The sequence below is a fragment of the Phalangium opilio genome, unplaced genomic scaffold (genome assembly GCF_054372755.1).
Source record: "Phalangium opilio isolate 3A_F unplaced genomic scaffold, DU_Popi_V2 ptg000101l_1, whole genome shotgun sequence".
NCBI classification, from domain to species: domain Eukaryota; kingdom Metazoa; phylum Arthropoda; class Arachnida; order Opiliones; family Phalangiidae; genus Phalangium; species Phalangium opilio.
In genome coordinates this window covers 6845835-6858846 of record NW_028324204.1, presented here as the reverse complement: position 1 = coordinate 6858846, position 13012 = coordinate 6845835, and the positions used below count along the sequence as shown (strand labels likewise).

Below are 13012 nucleotides of genomic sequence, written 5' to 3'. Positions count from 1 at the left end.
CTAAGAGGAAAATTTTCCGGAAAAGTTTCCGGAAAATTTTCCGCGTTTTATTTTTCCGGAAAATTTACAACCCTAGGTATTGTGGAAAAACTTTGACTTTTTACGTCACATCCGAGACCTCACAACACCGCTCCCGGATGGGTTCGAACCACCGACCTTTCAGTTAACAGCCGAACGCTCTAACCATTGCGCCACGGGAAGCCCAAAAATTAAATGGCCGTCAGGTATTGTGGAAAAACTTTGACTTTTTACGTCACATCTGAGACTCCACAACACCGCTCCGGGATGGGCTCGATCCACCAACCTTTCGGTCAACAGCCGAATGCGCTAACCATTGCGCCACGGAAGCCCAAAAAATAAATGTTCGTCAGGTATTGTGGGAAAACTTTGACTTTTTACGTCACATCTGAGGCCTCAAAACACCGCTCCCGGTAGGGCTCGAACCACCGACCTTTCGGTTAACAGCCGAACGCACTAAGCATTGCGCCATGGAAGCTTAGAATTTAAAATGTTGTCAGGTATTGTGGAAAAACTTTGGCTTTTTACGTTCCTTCTGAGATCTCACAACACCGCTCCCGGGTGGTCCGAACCACCAACCTTTCGGTTAACAGATGAACGCGATAACCATTGCGCAACGGAAGCCCTAAAATTATATCGTCGTCAGGTATTGTGGAAAAACTTTGACTTTTTACGTCACATCTGAGACCTCACAGCACCGCTCCCGGATGGGTTCGAACCACCGACCTTTCAGTTAACAGCCGAACGCGCTAACCATTGAGCCACGGGAAGCCAAAAAATTAAATGGCCGTCAGGTATTGTGGAACAACTTTGGCTTTTTACGTTACTTTTGAGATCTCACAACACCGCTCCCGGGTGGGCCCGAACCACCAACCTTTCGGTTAACAGATGAACGCGATAACCATTGCGCAACGGAAGCCCAAAAATTATATCGTCGTCAGGTATTGTGGAAATACTTTGACTTTTTACGTCACATCCGAGACCTCACAACACCGCTCCCGGATGGGTTCGAACCACCGACCTTTCAGTTAACAGCCGAACGCGCTAACCATAGCGCCACGGGAAGCCCAAAAATTAAATGGCCGTCAGGTATTGTGGAAAAACTTTGACTTTTTACGTCACATCTGAGACTCCACAACACCGCTCCCGGATGGGCTCGAACCACCAACCTTTCGGTTAACAGCCGAACGCACTAAGCATTGCGCCACGGAAGCTTAAAATTTAAAATGTTGTCAGGTATTGTGGAAAACTTATGACTTTTTACGCCACATCTGAGACCCCACAACACCTCTCCCGGGTGGGCTGGAACCACCAACCTTTCGATTAACAGCCGAACGCGCTAACCATTGCGCCACGGAAGCCCAAAAATTAAATGGCCGTAAGGTATTGTGGAAAAACTTTGACTTTTTACGTCACATCTGAGAATCCACAACACTGCTCCGGGATGGGCTCGAACCACCAACCTTTAGGTTAACAGATGAACGCGATAACCGTAGCGCAACGGAAGCCCAAAAATTATATCGTCATCAGGTATTGTGGAAAAACTTTCACTTTTTGCGTCACATCTGAGACCTCACAACACCGCTCCCGGATGGGCTCGAACCTCCAACCTTTCAGTTAACAGCCGAACGCGCTAACCATTGAGCCACGGAAGCTCAGAAATTAAATGGTTGTCAGGTATTGCGGAAAAACTTTGACTTTTTACGTCACATCTGAGACCTCAAAACACCGCTCCCGGATGGGCTCGAACCACCAACCTTTCGGTTAACAGCCGAACACACTAAGCCTTGCATCACAGAAAATTAGAATTTAAAATGTTGTCATGTATTGTGGAAAAATTATGACATTGTACGCTACATCTGAGACCCCACAACACCTCTCCCGGGTGGGCTGGAACCACCAATCTTTCGGTTAACAGATGCACGCGATAACCATTGCGCAACAGAAGCCCAAAAATTAAACGTTCGTCAGGTATTGTGGAAAAACTTTGACTTTTTACGTTACATTTGAGATCTCACAACACCGCTCCCGGGTGGGCTCGAACGACCAACCGTTCGGTTAACAGATGAACGCGATAAACATTGCGCAAAGGAAACCCAAAAATTAAATGGTCTTCAGGTATTGTGGAAAAACTTTTATATTCTGGGTTACAGCTGACACCTCACAACACCGCTCCCAGATGGGCTCGAACCACCACCCTTTTGGTTAACAGCCGAACGCACTAAGCATTGCGCCACGGAAGCTTAAAATTTAAAATGTTGTCAGGTATTGTGGAAAACTTATGACTTTTTACGCCACATCTGAGACCCCACAACACCTCTCCCGGGTGGGCTGAAACCACCAACCTTTCAGTTAACAGCCGAACGCACTAAGCATTGCGCCACGGAAGCTTAAAATTTAAAATGTTGTCAGGTATTGTGGAAAACATATGACTTTTTACGCCACATCTGAGACCCCATAACACCTCTCCCGGGTGGGCTGGAACCACCAACCTTTCGATTTACAGCCGAACGCGCTAACCATTGCGCCACGGAAGCCCAAAAATTAAATGGCCGTCAGGTATTGTGGAAAAACTTTGACTTTTTACGTCACATCTGAGACTCCACAACACCGCTCCGGGATGGGCTCGATCCACCAACCTTTTGGTTAACAGATGAACGCGATAACCGTTGCGCAACGGAAGCCCAAAAATTATATCGTCATCAGGTATTGTGGAAAAACTTTGACTTTTTGCGTCACATCTGAGACCTCACAACACCGCTCCCGGATGGGTTCGAACCTCCAACCTTTCAGTTAACAGCCGAACGCGCTAACCATTGAGCCACGGAAGCTCAGAAATTAAATGGTTGTCAGGTATTGCGGAAAAACTTTGACTTTTTACGCCACATCTGAGACCCCACAACACCTCTCCCGGGTGGGCTTGAACCACCAACCTTTCGATTAACAGCCGAACGCGCTAACCATTGCGCCACGGAAGCCCAAAAATTAAATTGCCGTAAGGTATTGTGGAAAAACTTTGACTTTTTACGTCACATCTGAGAATCCACAACACCGCTCCGGGATGGGCTCGAACCACCAACCTTTTGGTTAACAGATGAACCGTTGCGCAACGGAAGCCCAAAAATTATATCGTCATCAGGTATTGTGGAAAAACTTTGACTTTTTGCGTCACATCTGAGACCTCACAACACCGCTCCTGGATGGGCTCGAACCTTCAACCTTTCAGTTAACAGCCGAACGCGCTAACCATTGAGCCACGGAAGCTCAGAAATTCAATGGTTGTCAGGTATTGTGGAAAAACTTTGACTTTTTACGTCATATCTGAGACCTTACAACACCGCTCCCGGATGGGCTCGAACCACCAACCTTTCGGTTAACAGCCGAACGCGCTAACCATTGCGCCACGGGAAGCCCAAAAATTAAATGGCCGTCAGGTATTGTGGAAAAACTTTGACTTTTTACGTCACATCTGCGACTCCACAACACCGCACCCGGATGGGCTCGAACCACCACCCTTTCGGTTAACAGCCGAACGCACTAAGCATTGCACCACGGAAGCTTAAAATTTAAAATGTTGTCAGGTATTGTGGAAAAACTTTGGCTTTTTACGTTCCTTCTGAGATCTCAAAACACCGCTCCCGGGTGGCCCGAACCACCAACCTTTCGGTTAACAGATGAACGCGATAACCGTTGCGCAACGGAAGCCCAAAAATTATATCGTCATCAGGTATTGTGGAAAAACTTTGACTTTTTGCGTCACATCTGAGACCTCACAACACCGCTCCTGGATGGGCTCGAACCTTCAACCTTTCAGTTAACAGCCGAACGCGCTAACCATTGAGCCACGGAAGCTCAGAAATTCAATGGTTGTCAGGTATTGTGGAAAAACTTTGACTTTTTACGTCACATCTGAGACCTCACAACACCGCTCCCGGATGGGCTCGAACCACCAACCTTTCGGTTAACAGCCGAACGCGCTAACCATTGCGCCACGGGAAGCCCAAAAATTAAATGGCCGTCAGGTATTGTGGAAAAACTTTGACTTTTTACGTCACATCTGCGACTCCACAACACCGCACCCGGATGGGCTCGAACCACCACCCTTTCGGGTAACAGCCGAACGCACTAAGCATTGCACCACGGAAGCTTAAAATTTAAAATGTTGTCAGGTATTGTGGAAAACATATGACTTTTTACGCCACATCTGAGAACCCACAACACCTCTCCCGGGTGGGCTGGAACCACCAACCTTTCAGTTAACAGCCGAACGCGCTAAGCATTGCGCCACGGGAAGCCCAAAAATTAAATGGCCGTCAGGTATTGTGGAAAAACTTTGACTTTTTACGACACATCTGAGACTCCACAACACCGCTCCGGGATGGGCTCGATCCACCAACCTTTCGGTTAACAGCCGAATGCAATAACCATTGCGCCACGGAAGCCCAAAAAATAAATGTTCGTCAGGTATTGTGGGAAAACTTTGACTTTTTACGTCACATCTGAGGCCTCACAACACCGCTCCCGGGTGGGCTCGAACCACCGACCTTTCGGTTAACAGCCGAACGCACTAAACATTGCGCCATGGAAGCTTAGAATTTAAAATGTTGTCAGGTATTGTGGAAAAACTTTGGCTTTTTACGTTCCTTCTGAGATCTCAAAACACCGCTCCCGGAAGGCCCGAACCACCAACCTTTCGGTTAACAGATGAACGCGATAACCGTTGCGCAACGGAAGCCCAAAAATTATATCGTCATCAGGTATTGTGGAAAAACTTTGACTTTTTGCGTCACATCTGAGACCTCACAACACCGCTCCTGGATGGGCTCGAACCTTCAACCTTTCAGTTAACAGCCGAACGCGCTAACCATTGAGCCACGGAAGCTCAGAAATTCAATGGTTGTCAGGTATTGTGGAAAAACTTTGACTTTTTACGTCACATCTGAGACCTCACAACACCGCTCCCGGATGGGCTCGAACCACCAACCTTTCGGTTAACAGCCGAACGCGCTAACCATTGCGCCACGGGAAGCCCAAAAATTAAATGGCCGTCAGGTATTGTGGAAAAACTTTGACTTTTTACGTCACATCTGAGACTCCACAACACCGCTCCCGGATGGGCTCGAACCACCACCCTTTCGGTTAACAGCCGAACGCACTAAGCATTGCGCCACGGAAGCTTAAAATTTAAAATGTTGTCAGGTATTGTGGAAAACTTATGACTTTTTACGCCACATCTGAGAACCCACAACACCTCTCCCGGGTGGGCTGGAACCACCAACCTTTCAGCTAACAGCCGAACGCGCTAACCATTGAGCCACGGAAGCTCTGAAATTCAATGGTTGACAGGTATTGTGGAAAAACTTTGACTTTATACGTCACATCTGAGACCTCACAACACCGCTCCCGGATGGGCTCGAACCACCAACCTTTCGGTTAACAGCCGAACGCGCTAACCATTGCGCCACGGGAAGCCCAAAAATTATATGGCCGTCAGGTATTGTGGAAAAACTTTGACTTTTTACGTCACATCTGAGACTCCACAACACCGCTCCCGGATGGGCTCGAACCACCACCCTTTCGGTTAACAGCCGAACGCACTAAGCATTGCGCCACGGAAGCTTAAAATTTAAAATGTTGTCAGGTATTGTGGAAAACTTATGACTTTTTACGCCACATCTGCGAACCCACAACACCTCTCCCGGGTGGGCTGGAACCACCAACCTTTCAGTTAACAGCCGAACGCGCTAACCATTGAGCCACGGAAGCTCTGAAATTCAATGGTTGACAGGTATTGTGGAAAAACTTTGACTTTTTACGTCACATCTGAGACTCCACAACACCGCTCCCGGATGGGCTCGAACCACCAACCTTTCGGTTAACAGCCGAACGCACTAAGCATTGCGCCACGGAAGCTTAAAATTTAAAATGTTGTCAGGTATTGTGGAAAACTTATGACTTTTTACGCCACATCTGAGACCCCACAACACCTCTCCCGGGTGGGCTGGAACCACCAACCTTTCGGTTAACAGATGCACGCGATAACCATTGCGCAACGGAAGCCCAAAAATTAAACGTTCGTCAGGTATTGTGGAAAAACTTTGACTTTTTACGTTACTTTTGAGATCTCACAACACCGCTCCCGGGTGGGCTCGAACGACCAACCGTTCGGTTAACAGATGAACGCGATAAACATTGCGCAAAGGAAACCCAAAAATTAAATGGTCTTCAGGTATTGTGGAAAAACTTTTATATTCTGGGTTACAGCTGACACCTCACAACACCGCTCCCAGATGGGCTCGAACCACCACCCTTTTGGTTAACAGCCGAACGCACTAAGCATTGCGCCACGGAAGCTTAAAATTTAAAATGTTGTCAGGTATTGTGGAAAACTTATGACTTTTTACGCCACATCTGAGACCCCACAACACCTCTCCCGGGTGGGCTGGAACCACCAACCTTTCGGTTAACAGCCGAACGCGCTAACCATTGCGCCACGGGAAGCCCAAAAATTAAATGGCCGTCAGGTATTGTGGAAAAACTTTGACTTTTTACGTCACATCTGAGACTCCACAACACCGCTCCGGGATGGGCTCGATCCACCAACCTTTCGGTTAACAGCCGAATGCGCTAACCATTGCGCCACGGAAGCCCAAAAAATAAATGTTCGTCAGGTATTGTGGGAAAACTTTGACTTTTTACGTCACATCTGAGGCCTCACAACACCGCTCCCGGGTGGCGATCGAACCACCGACCTTTCGGTTAACAGCCGAACGCACTAAGCATTGCGCCATGGAAGCTTAGAATTTAAAATGTTGTCAGGTATTGTGGAAAAACTTTGGCTTTTTACGTTCCTTCTGAGATCTCAAAACACCGCTCCCGGGTGGCCCGAACCACCAACCTTTCGGTTAACAGATGAACGCGATAACCGTTGCGCAACGGAAGCCCAAAAATTATATCGTCATCAGGTATTGTGGAAAAACTTTGACTTTTTGCGTCACATCTGAGACCTCACAACACCGCTCCTGGATGGGCTCGAACCTTCAACCTTTCAGTTAACAGCCGAACGCGCTAACCATTGAGCCACGGAAGCTCAGAAATTCAATGGCCGTCAGGTATTGTGGAAAAACTTTGACTTTTTACGTCACATCTGAGACTCCACAACACCGCTCCCGGATGGGCTCGAACCACCAACCTTTCGGTTAACAGCCGAACGCACTAAGCATTGCGCCACGGAAGCTTAAAATTTAAAATGTTGTCAGGTATTGTGGAAAACTTATGACTTTTTACGCCACATCTGAGACCCCACAACACCTCTCCCGGGTGGGCTGGAACCACCAACCTTTCGGTTAACAGATGCACGCGATAACCATTGCGCAACGGAAGCCCAAAAATTAAACGTTCGTCAGGTATTGTGGAAAAATTTTGACTTTTTACGTTACTTTTGAGATCTCACAACACCGCTCCCGGGTGGGCTCGAACGACCAACCGTTCGGTTAACAGATGAACGCGATAAACATTGCGCAAAGGAAACCCAAAAATTAAATGGTCTTCAGGTATTGTGGAAAAACTTTTATATTCTGGGTTACAGCTGACACCTCACAACACCGCTCCCAGATGGGCTCGAACCACCACCCTTTTGGTTAACAGCCGAACGCACTAAGCATTGCGCCACGGAAGCTTAAAATTTAAAATGTTGTCAGGTATTGTGGAAAACTTATGACTTTTTACGCCACATCTGAGACCCCACAACACCTCTCCCGGGTGGGCTGGAACCACCAACCTTTCGGTTAACAGCCGAACGCGCTAACCATTGCGCCACGGGAAGCCCAAAAATTAAATGGCCGTCAGGTATTGTGGAAAAACTTTGACTTTTTACGTCACATCTGAGACTCCACAACACCGCTCCGGGATGGGCTCGATCCACCAACCTTTCGGTTAACAGCCGAATGCGCTAACCATTGCGCCACGGAAGCCCAAAAAATAAATGTTCGTCAGGTATTGTGGGAAAACTTTGACTTTTTACGTCACATCTGAGGCCTCACAACACCGCTCCCGGGTGGCGATCGAACCACCGACCTTTCGGTTAACAGCCGAACGCACTAAGCATTGCGCCATGGAAGCTTAGAATTTAAAATGTTGTCAGGTATTGTGGAAAAACTTTGGCTTTTTACGTTCCTTCTGAGATCTCAAAACACCGCTCCCGGGTGGCCCGAACCACCAACCTTTCGGTTAACAGATGAACGCGATAACCGTTGCGCAACGGAAGCCCAAAAATTATATCGTCATCAGGTATTGTGGAAAAACTTTGACTTTTTGCGTCACATCTGAGACCTCACAACACCGCTCCTGGATGGGCTCGAACCTTCAACCTTTCAGTTAACAGCCGAACGCGCTAACCATTGAGCCACGGAAGCTCAGAAATTCAATGGCCGTCAGGTATTGTGGAAAAACTTTGACTTTTTACGTCACATCTGAGACTCCACAACACCGCTCCCGGATGGGCTCGAACCACCAACCTTTCGGTTAACAGCCGAACGCACTAAGCATTGCGCCACGGAAGCTTAAAATTTAAAATGTTGTCAGGTATTGTGGAAAACTTATGACTTTTTACGCCACATCTGAGACCCCACAACACCTCTCCCGGGTGGGCTGGAACCACCAACCTTTCGGTTAACAGATGCACGCGATAACCATTGCGCAACGGAAGCCCAAAAATTAAACGTTCGTCAGGTATTGTGGAAAAACTTTGACTTTTTACGTTACTTTTGAGATCTCACAACACCGCTCCCGGGTGGGCTCGAACGACCAACCGTTCGGTTAACAGATGAACGCGATAAACATTGCGCAAAGGAAACCCAAAAATTAAATGGTCTTCAGGTATTGTGGAAAAACTTTTATATTCTGGGTTACAGCTGACACCTCACAACACCGCTCCCAGATGGGCTCGAACCTTCAACCTTTCAGTTAACAGCCGAACGCGCTAACCATTGAGCCACGGAAGCTCAGAAATTCAATGGCCGTCAGGTATTGTGGAAAAACTTTGACTTTTTACGTCACATCTGAGACTCCACAACACCGCTCCCGGATGGGCTCGAACCACCACCCTTTCGGTTAACAGCCGAACGCACTAAGCATTGCGCCACGGAAGCTTAAAATTTAAAATGTTGTCAGGTATTGTGGAAAACATATGACTTTTTACGCCACATCTGAGAACCCACAACACCTCTCCCGGGTGGGCTGGAACCACCAACCTTTCAGTTAACAGCCGAACGCGCTAACCATTGCGCCACGGGAAGCCCAAAAATGAAATGGCCGTCAGGTATTGTGGAAAAACTTTGACTTTTTACGACACATCTGAGACTCCACAACACCGCTCCGGGATGGGCTCGATCCACCAACCTTTCGGTTAACAGCCGAATGCGCTAACCATTGCGCCACGGAAGCCCAAAAAATAAATGTTCGTCAGGTATTGTGGGAAAACTTTGACTTTTTACGTCACATCTGAGGCCTCACAACACCGCTCCCGGGTGGCTCTCGAACCACCGACCTTTCGGTTAACAGCCGAACGCACTAAGCATTGCGCCATGGAAGCTTAGAATTTAAAATGTTGTCAGGTATTGTGGAAAAACTTTGGCTTTTTACGTTCCTTCTGAGATCTCAAAACACCGCTCCCGGGTGGCCCAAACCACCAACCTTTCGGTTAACAGATGAACGCGATAACCGTTGCGCAACGGAAGCCCAAAAATTATATCGTCATCAGGTATTGTGGAAAAACTTTGACTTTTTGCGTCACATCTGAGACCTCACAACACCGCTCCTGGATGGGCTCGAACCTTCAACCTTTCAGTTAACAGCCGAACGCGCTAACCATTGAGCCACGGAAGCTCAGAAATTCAATGGTTGTCAGGTATTGTGGAAAAACTTTGACTTTTTACGTCACATCTGAGACCTCACAATACCGCTCCCGGATGGGCTCGAACCACCAACCTTTCGGTTAACAGCCGAACGCGCTAACCATTGCGCCACGGGAAGCCCAAAAATTAAATGGCCGTCAGGTATTATGGAAAAACTTTGACTTTTTACGTCACATCTGAGACCTCACAACACCGCTCCTGGATGGGCTCGAACCTTCAACCTTTCAGTTAACAGCCGAACGCGCTAACCATTGAGCCACGGAAGCTCAGAAATCCAATGGTTGTCAGGTATTGTGGAAAAACTTTGACTTTTTACGTCACATCTGAGGCCTCACAACACCGCTCCCGGGTGGCGATCGAACCACTGACCTTTCGGTTAACAGCCGAACGCACTAAGCATTGCGCCATGGAAGCTTAGAATTTAAAATGTTGTCAGGTATTGTGGAAAAACTTTGGCTTTTTACGTTCCTTCTGAGATCTCAAAACACCGCTCCCGGGTGGCCCGAACCACCAACCTTTCGGTTAACAGATGAACGCGATAACCGTTGCGCAACGGAAGCCCAAAAATTATATCGTCATCAGGTATTGTGGAAAAACTTTGACTTTTTGCGTCACATCTGAGACCTCACAACACCGCTCCTGGATGGGCTCGAACCTTCAACCTTTCAGTTAACAGCCGAACGCGCTAACCATTGAGCCACGGAAGCTCAGAAATTCAATGGTTGTCAGGTATTGTGGAAAAACTTTGACTTTTTACGTCACATCTGAGACCTCACAATACCGCTCCCGGATGGGCTCGAACCACCAACCTTTCGGTTAACAGCCGAACGCGCTAACCATTGCGCCACGGGAAGCCCAAAAATTAAATGGCCGTCAGGTATTGTGGAAAAACTTTGACTTTTTACGTCACATCTGAGACTCCACAACACCGCTCCCGGATGGGCTCGAACCACCACCCTTTCGGTTAACAGCCGAACGCACTAAGCATTGCGCCACGGAAGCTTAAAATTTAAAATGTTGTCAGGTATTGTGGAAAACATATGACTTTTTACGCCACATCTGAGAACCCACAACACCTCTCCCGGGTGGGCTGGAACCACCAACCTTTCAGTTAACAGCCGAACGCGCTAACCATTGCGCCACGGGAAGCCCAAAAATTAAATGGCCGTCAGGTATTGTGGAAAAACTCTGACTTTTTACGTCACATCTGAGACTCCACAACACCGCTCCCGGATGGGCTCGAACCACCACCCTTTCGGTTAACAGCCGAACGCACTAAGCATTGCGCCACGGAAGCTTAAAATTTAAAATGTTGTCAGGTATTGTGGAAAACATATGACTTTTTACGCCACATCTGAGAACCCACAACACCTCTCCCGGGTGGGCTGGAACCACCAACCTTTCAGTAAACAGCCGAACGCGCTAACCATTGCGCCACGGGAAGCCCAAAAATGAAATGGCCGTCAGGTATTGTGGAAAAACTTTGACTTTTTACGACACATCTGAGACTCCACAACACCGCTCCGGGATGGGCTCGATCCACCAACCTTTCGGTTAACAGCCGAATGCGCTAACCATTGCGCCACGGAAGCCCAAAAAATAAATGTTCGTCAGGTATTGTGGGAAAACTTTGACTTTTTACGTCACATCTGAGGCCTCACAACACCGCTCCCGGGTGGGCTCGAACCACCGACCTTTCGGTTAACAGCCGAACGCACTAAGCATTGCGCCATGGAAGCTTAGAAATTCAATGGTTGTCAGGTATTGTGGAAAAACTTTGACTTTTCACGTCACATCTGAGACCTCACAACACCGCTCCCGGATGGGCTCGAACCACCAACCTTTCGGTTAACAGCCGAACGCGCTAACCATTGCGCCACGGGAAGCCCAAAAATTAAATGGCCGTCAGGTATTGTGGAAAAACTTTGACTTTTTACGTCACATCTGAGACTCCACAACACCGCTCCCGGATGGGCTCGAACCACCACCCTTTCGGTTAACAGCCGAACGCACTAAGCATTGCGCCACGGAAGCTTAAAATTTAAAATGTTGTCAGGTATTGTGGAAAACATATGACTTTTTACGCCACATCTGAGAACCCACAACACCTCTCCCGGGTGGGCTGGAACCACCAACCTTTCAGTTAACAGCCGAACGCGCTAACCATTGCGCCACGGGAAGCCCAAAAATGAAATGGCCGTCAGGTATTGTGGAAAAACTTTGACTTTTTACGACACATCTGAGACTCCACAACACCGCTCCGGGATGGGCTCGATCCACCAACCTTTCGGTTAACAGCCGAATGCGCTAACCATTGCGCCACGGAAGCCCAAAAAATAAATGTTCGTCAGGTATTGTGGGAAAACTTTGACTTTTTACGTCACATCTGAGGCCTCACAACACCGCTCCCGGGTGGGCTCGAACCACCGACCTTTCGGTTAACAGCCGAACGCACTAAGCATTGCGCCATGGAAGCTTAGAATTTAAAATGTTGTCAGGTATTGTGGAAAAACTTTGGCTTTTTACGTTCCTTCTGAGATCTCAAAACACCGCTCCCGGAAGGCCCGAACCACCAACCTTTCGGTTAACAGATGAACGCGATAACCGTTGCGCAACGGAAGCCCAAAAATTATATCGTCATCAGGTATTGTGGAAAAACTTTGACTTTTTGCGTCACATCTGAGACCTCACAACACCGCTCCTGGATGGGCTCGAACCTTCAACCTTTCAGTTAACAGCCGAACGCGCTAACCATTGAGCCACGGAAGCTCAGAAATCCAATGGTTGTCAGGTATTGTGGAAAAACTTTGACTTTTTACGTCACATCTGAGACCTCACAACACCGCTCCCGGATGGGCTCGAACCACCAACCTTTCGGTTAACAGCCGAACGCGCTAACCATTGCGCCACGGGAAGCCCAAAAATTAAATGGCCGTCAGGTATTGTGGAAAAACTTTGACTTTTTACGTCACATCTGAGACTCCACAACACCGCTCCCGGATGGGCTCGAACCACCACCCTTTCGGTTAACAGCCGAACGCACTAAGCATTGCGCCACGGAAGCTTAAAATTTAAAATGT

General features: G+C 48.0%; 1 non-coding gene across 1 annotated transcript; it reads right to left on the bottom strand.

Moving 5' to 3' along the window:
* Nucleotides 1–2482: 2482 nt before the first annotated feature.
* On the bottom strand, nucleotides 2483–2555 carry TRNAY-GUA (transfer RNA tyrosine (anticodon GUA)). Its single transcript has one exon. It is a non-coding gene; the product is annotated as a tRNA-Tyr (tRNA).
* Between the last annotated feature and the right edge of the window lie 10457 nt (nucleotides 2556–13012).